The sequence below is a fragment of the Stegodyphus dumicola genome, chromosome 3 (assembly GCF_044657685.1).
Source record: "Stegodyphus dumicola isolate Sdum_Otavi_A_Nest chromosome 3, ASM4465768v1".
Taxonomy (NCBI): domain Eukaryota; kingdom Metazoa; phylum Arthropoda; class Arachnida; order Araneae; family Eresidae; genus Stegodyphus; species Stegodyphus dumicola.
In genome coordinates, this window is record NC_140770.1 from 135888163 (window position 1) to 135900377 (window position 12215).

At 32.8% G+C, this 12215-nt stretch overlaps 1 protein-coding gene across 2 annotated transcripts in view; it reads left to right on the forward strand.

Moving 5' to 3' along the window:
- Positions 1 to 4490: 4490 nt before the first annotated feature.
- Positions 4491 to 12215, forward strand: part of LOC118183632 (anoctamin-7-like) — a 383713-nt gene continuing 375988 nt past the window's right edge. For both annotated transcript variants that reach the window (XM_035353229.2, XM_035353228.2), the window contains exon 1: positions 4491 to 4814. The gene's annotated coding sequence lies outside the window, so the exon portion shown is untranslated. The remainder of the gene's footprint in view (positions 4815 to 12215) is intronic.

A 12215-nucleotide genomic window follows, 5' to 3' on the forward strand; every position in this document is an offset into this window, starting at 1 on the left:
TTCGCCTCTTTTTATAGGAAAAAATACTTTACCGCCCTCCCTTTATAAAACAAATAGGCGCACCGGCTTCCGTTTTTAAAATCAATAATGTAACTCATAGTTTTCCATTTTGGGGGGGGGGGTTATAGATCGCTTTTTCAAAGAGTGATTCGATGGCGCCCTTTTTAGGTGAAGTATAGTATGTAGGGATTAATATATATCTTGAATAACCAGTTAAGATTGTTTTTACTTTCTTTCCTATTATCCTTCATTCCCCTAACTGTCAATGCCAGAATATTTAAATTTGGTAGCGCGAGTGAAGAAATGCAAATTTTACCTTGAGGATGAAAGGTTTAAATTGTTAAACCTGAGTTCTAGAAGGGAAAGTTACAGAGTGTGGGCAAGCGCTGTACCTTTGTAGCGTGAGCTTCTGGTTCTGCATTTGTTGCTGATTAAAGTGACTTAACAGCTATTACTTTGCTGCCACTAGACTTCGACGCGGTTTTAGGTAATAGGTTTATCTGCGCCCTGGGGAATAATTCTACTGTTTGTTAGTATATTTGAAATTTTAGTTTAGTTCTTATTCGTTGAGTTACCGCCCGAGTGAGGCGTAGTTTGTTAGCGTCAAGTCAACGCATTGTGTATTCTAAAGAGTTTTAGTAAAAGGTTCTTATAACCCTTCTCCTGTCTGGTTCTTGCACGTGCTTCAGCTGTCACACCTAACACTAAACAAGTAGATATTACAAGTATATCGAAAAACAAGGATAGTTTTAAAAATTACTGTATTAACAGATATTAGCATAACTGTGTATTTCTCAAAATTTCATTAACAAGCATATATTAATAAAAAAGTAATATACTATTATTAGTATGAAAGTTGAGCTTGGCGTAATGACACTAATTTTTCGATATTTGTTCCTTATTTGTCATTAATTATCTTAAATCGCCACGGTCCACTATTCCTAATAGCCTGTACTAATTTGTAAATATAAGCTTTGTTGAGCGAGTTGGAACATACACACATACACTGGTGTTCTGTGTGATGCACTGCAAGTGCTGCGCCTCCTTCATTACTGATCAAAAAGGCAAGGCATTAAGAACAGAGCTAGGACCACAGCCGCCTATGACCGAAGTCTCCATAACCCGTTTTCTAATCGTCTCGGAAAATATGCTGTAGAATGCAGTTATAGTTAACGGGACTAGAAATTACATGAAAGAAATAGGCTACCGTTTCACGAAAATGCTTAAAAAAGCCCTTTACAAGAAGTCTTTGACAGCCTTGTTACTCTACCAGATCTATTTTCACAAGTTACTGCTGTTATTTACAAAGAAGAGTGGCAACTGTATTTAAAACATATTCTATTTAATAACTACATAGCATTTAATAATGTCTTTTTTAAGCAAATCAACAGTATCCCGATAAAGACTTGCTCGTGTTCAGCGATCTGTAATTTATACTTTTTTACCAAAGAATTTCATTTCCAACAGCAGTTATCTCGAGTACAACTTTCATATTACTCTAACATTTCCGGATACATGGATGATATTATTACATTCAACAACTACAATCAAATAGAATACGATCGCATTTATCCTTTTTGTTTGAAACTAAATAAAACTAACTTTCAACAAGGATATATTAATTACCTAGATTTGCAAATTATCAATTTTAAACATATTAAAATCTACGACAAAACAAGAGATTTTAATTTCCCTACTATAAACTCATCCATTGGCACTCCAATATTTCCAAAAAAGTAATACTCATCTAATTAGAATAAAAAATATTTGCAATAAAGTCGAATACTTACAAGAAGAAATCACAAAATTAGTCAATATTCTCTTAGAAAATAAAACAACTGGATTCAAAATTTCCATATCTTTAAAGAAAGCTGGTATTAACTACTTTTTTTTAAATTTTTCACCTAAAGTGATATGATAATTATTACTTTAACCTTAATTGGAGGTAAAAGTTAGATGACTACGATAAGAAATTTAATGCAAATTTGTACAAAAATCTTGTATTTTTCCCTTTTAATTATTTTTACTATTTCTATACTATCTTTCTACTATTTTGTAAATGTAATAACTATCAAATCTGGCTGTTACTAAAAAAATGGGGATTCTAGTTTCTAAGGCGTACTGTACCCCGATTACGTGAAGACGTTTATCTTTTATAACATATACCTTTTTTCTTTTCCGAAACTGTTTTCGCGCTTTAAAATTTTACAGAGAGCAACTTCTTTTAGAAGTTTTTTTCGCCGCCATTTTGAGTTGACGATCACCCTCCCCCTCCTCGTCGGTAATGATTTTGCAGACTACATCCGACCATTGACATCCCCACACATAAAATATAACAAGGTTTTGAACACATGTTAAAATACTTTGTTCTGCTATTGGACAGTTTGAATCTTGTCGCATACTTTTTCCGAGAACTTCAAAATTCTACAGAGCAGTTTGAATTCTACTTTCTTTAGCAAGAACACCGTTTGGTCATCTTTAGAATTCGGCCACCAGCGGCCGAGCGGTAAAGTTGCTGAAAACTGGTAGTTCGGTCCGAGGTTCGAATCCCGCGAACGGGCTATCTGCATGGGAGTTTTCGTGGTTTACCCCATGTATAACGTGTATACGAGCCAGTTTCCCTTAGGAAGTCCTCAACGAAGACATCTCTTCCCTTAGGCAGGTAGCCCTCGAGGCTTTGCCGTGATCACACACATATCTTAAGAATTCAGTTAGATCACGTATAGGAGGACGTGATCTAACTGAATTCTAAAGATGATTTCAGCAAGTTTGCGTTTTTCAATTTTTGTTTCAAATAGGTTTTGAGTTTTTAGCTGTTTAAAGCTCAGATTTAACCTTTTCATGTATAGAAATCTCTAAGTAGCGTTTTCGTTTTCTTGATATTAAAAGTTTAGTTTAGCCTAATCCGGGATCTTCCAATTTTTTAGTTTATTTAAATGATTATTAGTTTTGCTCTTTATTTATACTTGATTTTGAATTTCGGAATAGCATATGTTGGTTTTAGACCATTTTTTTTATTATTATTTCAATGTACCTAATGTAAAGTTCTATCGCTTTTTAATTGTTATTTTGGCACTATGTAATGTTTTATTCTTTTTTTTTTTTTTTTTTTTTTTACAAGTGTTTCGAAAATGTATAGGGAACATTCTGGTACATTTGAGATTCGAGTTTTCGGTTTTATATGATTTTTAAAGTCTTTAATAAAAATTTGATGAGATCTTTTTACGGCTTTTGATCTCAAATGGACCAAGAGAACGAAACATAATAATCGACTTTTATGCAGCTTTAATTCATTTTCCTCTCTTGAGTTCTGAAATAGTGTTTCAATAAAGGGAGATTAAGTTTTATTTGTAGGATTTTGTATATTTTCCCTTTCGCATTTTTATATTTCGATGTTGTTCAACTAAGAATTCTCTCTTTATTTGGATTAATTTTGATATTAAGATAAACCTCTTATACACAGTTGCAATTATTATATTATAGAGGAATTGCCTTGTTTTTATTCCAGTTTACTAATTAATTTAGATGCTTTTAAGTTTATTCTTCTTCAATCCTACAGCTATAGCGCAGGACGGGTTAAAAAAATTTTTATTCTAATTTTTAGCCTATTTATATATATATTTTTTATATTTATATCTATCTGTATATATTTAAACTATTTTTTGAATGAGCTATTCGAAATTTAAAACGAGACTGTAAAGTCACTGGGTCTTTTACAGCTCCAAACACTTAAAAGAGATCCAGAGATATAATATTTATTTATTTATATTTATATATAACCATGTTAAATATATGAAATGTGTGAAATTCTCATGAATTTACTTCGAAAGTTTTTATTCAAACCATGTCTCATATTTGAAACTGTGTAAATATCGATTCGTGTATCATAGAAAATTCAGCTCCGGCTCTTGAACTTTCATGAAATCTACCGTGCGGCACCTATCGTCAAGAAATTTAGCCACCCCTTGGATATAGGAACTGAAGCGTATTTATTCAGTAATATTCGAAATATATCCCTTAATTTAGTATGTTTTATATAACTTATTTATGAATTTTTAATGTTTCATTTATGTTTTAATTCCCCTACCTAACTGCAGCTGCATTCTACATCGGCCATGTTCTCACTTTGAGCGACGTACAAATAAAATATTCTGATAAATCAAGTGCGCTTCTAAACGAAAATGTTTACTGTCCTATTTACTTATTATGCAGGTTTCTTTTTATAATGCAGTCTGAATTTATTGCACCGCCAGTACAAATAATTCAGTCACTGGAACAAAAATCGATCTTGCCTTTAAGTGCCTGTTCCCGCTTTGAAGCACCGCCATACATGTTCTAATTGCATCCGTACGCTTCCTCTTGTTTATTTCCGTTTCGCAAAATTAATAAAAGTTAACAATATCAGTCAAAAGATGGCGCTGCCAGTATACGGACGCAGTAGAGAAATCGAACGAGGATTTGTCTATGTGTGCGCTCAGCGATAAGAGACTGTCTTCCATCTGGCTTATGAGTGCTAGTTGTTAAACGAAGAACTCTTGTCTGTAACAGCTGCAATTCGCTGTCCGCAAAGAAAAATTAAACGCAAAAGTTTGCTAATTGGCCTCGAAACGGAAGATATGCACTCATGAATTTGCAAGATTCATTGTTCTTAAAAATGCACGTAGAAACAGATGTGCGCTTCGAGGCGAAACATAAGCTTTATTTTGGTAGTAAAAATTCTTCAGATGTTTGAGAGACTGCACGAGTAAATTTCGTGTATGGAATTAGCGTAAAGAACGCACTGGGCGACGATTCTTACTACAGCTCTCACTGTGGTGAGCGAATTTTTTTTTGTAATACCTTTTTTTTTTTTTCTTGGTCAGTGTGTAACTACATATATTTTATAAATTTCTTTTTTTTCACTCTTTCCATTTTTTAAATGCTTTATAAATTTGTAGAAAAAAATATTTTCTTCGAAAATTGTGTGTCTTATAACTTTAAATCGAGTTATTATACAGTTCGAATTTTTTATTAGTTATTGGACTAATCCAGCAGTAATTTGAAGCGCTGTGGGGAATGACACATTTTTGATTTGGTTTTGTCAAATTTTATTTGTAAGTGATCTGGTGTTTAGAATCAGGTAAAATTCGACGCTTTGTGTTTGTTTTGTAGAAAACTAATGCATTCCGAATGAAACTGACGTCGATCTACGCGAAATGTTAAGTTTTTCTTTAAAACCAATAGCAAAGAGCAAATTGTGCTTTAATTTTAATATTAATGAGTTTTTTCTCCGTATGTAAACAGTTTTGGTTATGCATGCTTGACAAACTATTCTGAAGAGGAATGAAATAGGAAGCGCACCACTGTAAAATTTAAGATTAGGCTAAAAAGCAATTGTATTTTGGCATAGATTTTGAATAAGCAACACTACTGATTTCTAGGGCACTCAGCTAGAAGTCCTTCTTCATCAGAAGCATTTTTTTTTTTTTTTTGCTCTCACCCCCCCTTTTTTTTGCTTCTAAAGAAAAAAAGCACTGTATCTGTTGTCCTTCAAAATGAATGGAGATTTATTCTAAACTAACGCCGAAATAAAATCGCTATTTTTTTTTTTTTTTTCTTTGCTTAATTTTAAATTATTTGGTCTCGTATAAATAATAAATATGTATTATCAGTTAATATTTATTTTCTGAGAATGCACGAAATGCACATTTCTAGATTTTAAAATGAACTTTTCAGTCATTGGAGTTAATTATAAATAGTTTTCTTGCATTAATTTAGGAACTAGGTTGCGTATTTTTGTGGCTGAAAAGGGAGTGTTTTTGTGTTCCCTAGAAAGCGCATTAACTTTTAGGAAGCTTCGAAAGATATAGAGCGGTCCCAATAAAGAGACGAATAAAACCAGGCCAAAGAAAATATCCATTCTATGATTGGCGTGTTCTGGCCTCATTTAACTTGATGGTTTTCGTTTTATATATAGGACTGATGATGAACCCCGTTCCCCCAAAAAAATCCTTACTCAGCCTTTTTTTTTTTTTTTTTTCGTTTGTTGTAGATATGCTTCTATTAGGAAAAAAAAAATTAAATGACGTAAATATTCATGTTTTGGAATTTTATTTAATTCAAACGAATCAATTTTGTAAGAATTACGAAATATAATTTTAACACCATATGTTGTTCGTGTTTCTGTGTTTATATTTTAGAAAATTTTATACTCTTTATAAAAAATAAAACGCAGAATGTTTGACTACTATATAACAAAAATTGACCAAAATCTTTATTTTCGAAATTTGCAGTTTTTGAGATCATGTTTCACTTGCGTTGAGGGGTCGATTAATGAATAAATTGAGTAATTCGGTGGTGGATTTTTCCCCCTTAAATACCATTTAGTGGTATTCTTAAGAGGTTTGTTGTTGTGACTAATCTCGCTTGTTTGATATCAGACCTAGCCCACGAAATTCATCTTGGCAAGGAGGCAATATTGGCGAGAGCCTTGGACACCATACAGGTGACTTTGTTCACTTCCGCCCCCAATTTTGGAGGAGAGCTGCCCGGGGAGGGACGGGTCCGAGCACCTCCCCCACCTCTCTTTCCCTATCACCAACCTCTCAAGAGAACGAGAGAACTTCTGACTCGCCGTATATTTTAACACCCCCCATGCCGCACAGACACTAAACATTTACAAACATCCATCCGTTCTTCGAGATTCGAACCCGGGCGCTTCGGTACGGCAAGAGATTTATTAGTGTGATTTATAATAATGTATGTTTTGTTACAACTGGTAAGCTGAAAAAATTTTCACACACGTAAATTTATAAGTTTAGAAACGCTATATATAAATGCATTATTAGTATTCTCCTACAAAAACAGTTCATTAAACTATAAAAAAAATTTTATTTTACAAATACTGCTACGAGTCGTAGCAGTATTTGTAAAATAAAAATAAATAAAGGTTATGTGGCAATATTGAAGCTTATTTGTGTTTTCTAGAACAAGAATTCTTAAGATTCAGTGAATGAGATCTAGTTTTTTGGGAGAAAAAATTATGCTGATTAACACTTTTCGACATAATCTGCATGTAAATGCCATTCACTGGATCTGTAACTTTTTCTAAATTGATATTTTACATTTTGGAAACATTTGCATGTTCAGTACATGATCTGAATTTGAACTCCAGTTTTAAAATTTCGGTCAGTTTTAGTCGTACGACAGACAAACCTTTTGTACGTTTTTTAATATGCTGAGTATATACAACTCTCCTAAATATACGTATAAAGACCGGGGGGCAATATATAAAGAATTAGGTTTCGTAATTACTGCAAAATTAATCTTTTTAACTTAACGTCAAATGTAAATACTTGCCTCATTTGAAACATTTTTGTAATTGGAAGTATTTATCTACGACAGCTTTTCGACATTTCATTCTCAATTTAGATTGAGTTCGCTTTATTTTATTACTTTTTTATTTTATTTTTTATTTCTTTTTCTTAATTTTTATTTATTTATTATTTTTAATTTATTAACCGAAAGAGCTATTAATTTCGTTTTGGCATTTCGCTTAAATGTTATTTACTATAAATGTTAGTTAACTTTTTCAAATTGTTGCCACCAAATACTAGAGCCCTGCATTATATGGAAAGAAATTAAATAATGATGTATATATGTTTCAAATGTTGCGAAAAAACAACGATACCTAGAGACATCAAATTTTCAAAAGTTGTCGTCTCCTAGAATTTGGAGATCTGGAAGCCCGAATTTGGAATTTGTTTTATTATCTATTTCATATTTTGTAAAACTTTAACAAGTTTTTGATTAAAACACTAAATGGCTAATCTCTGGAATATGGTAACAGGTAGTTTGGCGACATTTTGGTAAGGCGATAAAGGTTACTAGCTAGGACTTTAGCAGTGTACATGGATAAAGTCAAGAGTGTGCGCAATGCCATTTTTGTGCAATTCTGGGATTTTTTTTAAGTGAAAATAGGTCGACATGTACATGGATACCGTGTATGTGCAAATCTTAAAAACGCGGCAAGTAGTGGGCGATTCTGCACTTTCTACCAATTTCGCATCTAATCTTCGTCATGATTAAGCACTTTTGTTCCATGAAAGTTCTAGCATAAGCGTAATTCGGCTAGCAGATTGTTGGAAAAAAATGTTGAGTTAAAAAAAAAAAAGCCTTTACTTCGTGAAAACAAAATGGCGTCCAAAACAAAACTAGCAGGTTGCTGTAGCAGGGTTGGTCGCCAAATTTTAGCCAAAAAATCGCCAAGTTACCATAATCCAAAGATTAAACCACTAAATGATTTCAAAGAGAGCAATGGCAACACTGCAGGAAAAAACCATTTTTTTATCTCCACCGCGCAAGACTCTGTATCGGAAATTCGAAAGATATGCTCATTTTAAAATTAATTTGCGATATTGCTGTTTATTATTTGAGTACGTAGAACATGATATTTAATAAATAAAGGTAACACACAAAACGTTAAAAAACGCACCTTTGGACGTAATTTAAAATCTGAAACCTTTCCGATTCGCGGGGTTACAGTCTTGCAACATTTGGCGTTTTTACAACGCTTCTCATGACGAATAAATTAGTCGAGGGATCGTCGTTAGGGCTGCTGTTGGCGATTAGTTACAATTTTTGGCGAAGTTGAAAAACGAGGGCCGGAAAAACATGGAAGTACCAAAAATGGCCATAGTGATTAATGCATGAATACTGTACATTTTTCAGAGGATTCAGATTAATTGCTTAGAGCGTATACTTTATGAAATATGGATTACTTAAAATAATGAATAAATTACATGCATTTTTTATGTGTGTGTTTTTGCATTTTAATTTCAATTTAGTGTATTTTTGCTCATTTCTGTTTTCATTCCATTCTTATTGTTTATTTGTATCGTATTTCACCTTGCAAATTTATCATTCTTTTTCTTCACAGAGGTAAAGGCCTCAAATATTCTTTATTTCACGTCTCCTCTTTGAAACTGCCCCACCAGCGGCCGAGCTGCAAAGTCGCTAAACGCTAGTAGTTTAGTCCGAGGTTCGAATCCCGCAACCCCGGCTGGTTCAATGGGCGTTTTCGTGATTTTTCCAATGTGTAACATGTATACGAGCCAGTTTTTCTTAGAAAGCCCTCCAGGAAGGCATCTATTCCCTTAGGCAGATAGCACTCGAAGCTTTGCCGTAATCATATGAACCAATCCAAAACCTTCTGGAAACTGTTCGGTAAATTTCTTATACATGTGAGCTTTTCATTCCCTGATTCAAGGTATTAGCAAAAACAGTAAACATTTTTAGTGCTTATCAATGTACGTTGAATTAACTTTAACCTTTTAACTTCATTTCACGCCTGAGTTTGTGTTCCGTTTTCAAATTAAATTAATTCAAAAAGTCTTTTTCCATATCTAAAAACTGGTTCGAATTTTTAGATGCAGAAATTACGACTGATCAATAATCGAGACTTATCATTCATATCACTAATCGAGACTCATCACTAACGTTTGGAATACCATAATAAAATTTAATCGTAAATATTCAAATTTAAATAAATTTCAAATTTAATCGTAAATCACTGCGATATAAAAGAAACTTGTATTTAAAAGCAATTAAACTCAGAAATTTAGAAGTATAAATTTTTTTTTCAAGTTTAATCGACGAACTCGCTGATTAAAAAGGAAATGCATAATAATAAATACAATGTTTTATAATAAATTGACTAAAACATTTTTGTCTGTGCCAGTATGTTGCCATTCAGGAAAGCGTGATATTTAATTTTTCTTTCAAGTTTAACCTCTGTGTTATTAATAAACAGGTTATCCAATTTAAAAGTGATAAACGCAGTTCTCCACCTCAGTTATTATTAATTGCGAGCTTGACCTTTGTAATTACTCTAACTGGTTTCATTAATTACATTATATACTTTTTCTTTTTTTATAATAACTATTCCAACAATTAGTGTTAAAAAAAATTTAAAAAAAGGGGGGGAGAAAGAGGTAAGTTATTCTCCTTTCGCTCCAATCTTGGATGTCAATCACAAAAACACTGCGGAAAAGAAAAAAAAAAAAAAAAAAAAATTTTTTTATTTTACAAACAACTGTCTTCATTGACTAACATTAGTTCTGGAACGAACTATGTTTTGAGTTCGTTGCCATTTCGCAAGATCCACAGGTCCATTGTAAATCTTTCATTATTTAAGTACTAGAAATAGTGCATGTATAATATATGAAGACGACTTTATTGCGTGAGAACAAAATATTATACTTAACAGCTGAGTTATAGTAAATATAGAATACATTAAAATTATAACAAGCCGAAATTCTTAGATACTAACTTTCGTTAGATAGGTCTTTGCTATAATGACCAAAAGAAGCAAAAAAAGGTAAAATAATATAATGTGAGAATAATAATAAATGGAAAAAAAAATTGATAGTGACAATCATTAACATTTTATTTCATTTTAGGTCTATTATTTGCCTTTTAACAGTCAAAGTTGCGAATTTTTTTCTACTTCTTATTCTATTGCTGCTGTTGCTGTAGCGTTCCTCCATTAATCATTATACTCCCTATATAATTGTTAATAATTAATGAAACGTTATTCTTTATCGTTACAGAATTATATTTTTGTGCGAAATCCTAAATTAAAATCTATCATATATTTTCAAATGCACATAATTAATAAAGTTTCTGGAGGGATTACTGAATAAGGAAAAAATCATTTCTAAATTATTAGGAGATTACAAAAAATAGATTACGAAAGAGCGTTTTCTATATTTCTATGTCTTCTGTCTATAAAGTATGTAGAGTGAATTTCTTTCTTTTCATCTTATCAATACTAGCACAAGGCGAAAAGCACAGTTCTTTATCTTCTGTATTAATTATAAGGTATTTTCTCCCTTTTTTTCTGCATGCCTTCGTGGTGTAACGGTAGCACACTCGGCGCGTATTCGAGAGATCCAAGTTTGAGTCCCAGCGAGGGCACTGTTCGTTTTTCATGGCTCTAGCTTAAAAAAAAAAAAAAAAAAAAAAAAAAAAAAAAAAAAAAACTTGGGACTCTACAATGGCGCTCAAACTATAAAAAGGTATTGAATGATGATTCTTCGCCTCCAGGATTTTGCGATTGGGTCTCCTCATTCTCAGTAGTTTTTTAAAAGAAGGAGTGTATAAGATATTTTCTCCCTTCTTCCGTCATGCTGTCATGGTGTAACGGTTATAGTAAATATAGGTAGCACACTCGGCATGTATCCGAGAGGTCTAATTTCGAGTCCCGGCGAGGGCACTACACTTTTTGACTTCTCCAGCGACATAAAAACCTAATGACTCTACATAGTAAGTTCCGTTTTCGTGATATGCATATAATATTAGAAAAGCCGTTTCTAGTATTATATGCATATCACGAAAACGTGAAATATAAAATAGTTATTTATAAAAGAGAAAAACATATACAAATAGATGAAAAACTGCATTTGTTGCTTTGAAATCATTTAGTTTGTTAATCAATAGCAGACAGATTAAATTTGAAAGATAAATTAAATATCTTACGCTTTTCAGAAAGGCAACACACGGGTGCGTGAAAAACAGAAGTATTTTATTTCGGGCAAATAAGTTCAATTATCTCCATTAAATTATGCAAGATGAATTGCGCATGCATTGGAGCAAAAAACAGCATAATGAGGCAGGCTATATCCGAGTTTTTAGACTTTCCCCATAGAGCCAAGATGTCGAACTACAACCCATTCGTTCGGCTAATTCTCGAGTGGTTTGACGCGCGTCTTCGTGCAGAAGTTGATTCAAACGCTCTTCATCAAACTCATTTGCTCGTCCGGAACAAGCAGCGTTTTCGAGGTCGAAATTTCCATTTTTGAATCTGGCAAACCAATTTCTTGCAGTTCACTGCAGTCAGGCATTGCACCTTTCCAAAACACTTCACAAATCTCTCGGGCAGTTTCTGCAGCATTGGCGCCTCGATTAAACGCAAAAAGAAGAAGGTGTCGAAAATGCTTATTTTTGTCGATTTGACACTCCATTTGAATGATCTGAAAAATGACAAAATTAGCTCAGACAAAAAACCAAATACGCCATCTTGTAGAAGGAAAGATTCTCTTTCGAATAACACAAAACATCATGCCAATACATTTTATTTTTATCGCGTAATTTTAAACACAACATAAAGGGCCATTGCTTATGTTTCAACCCAACAGAAAACAAAATTCCAAGTTCGATCTTCGAGGGTGCACATA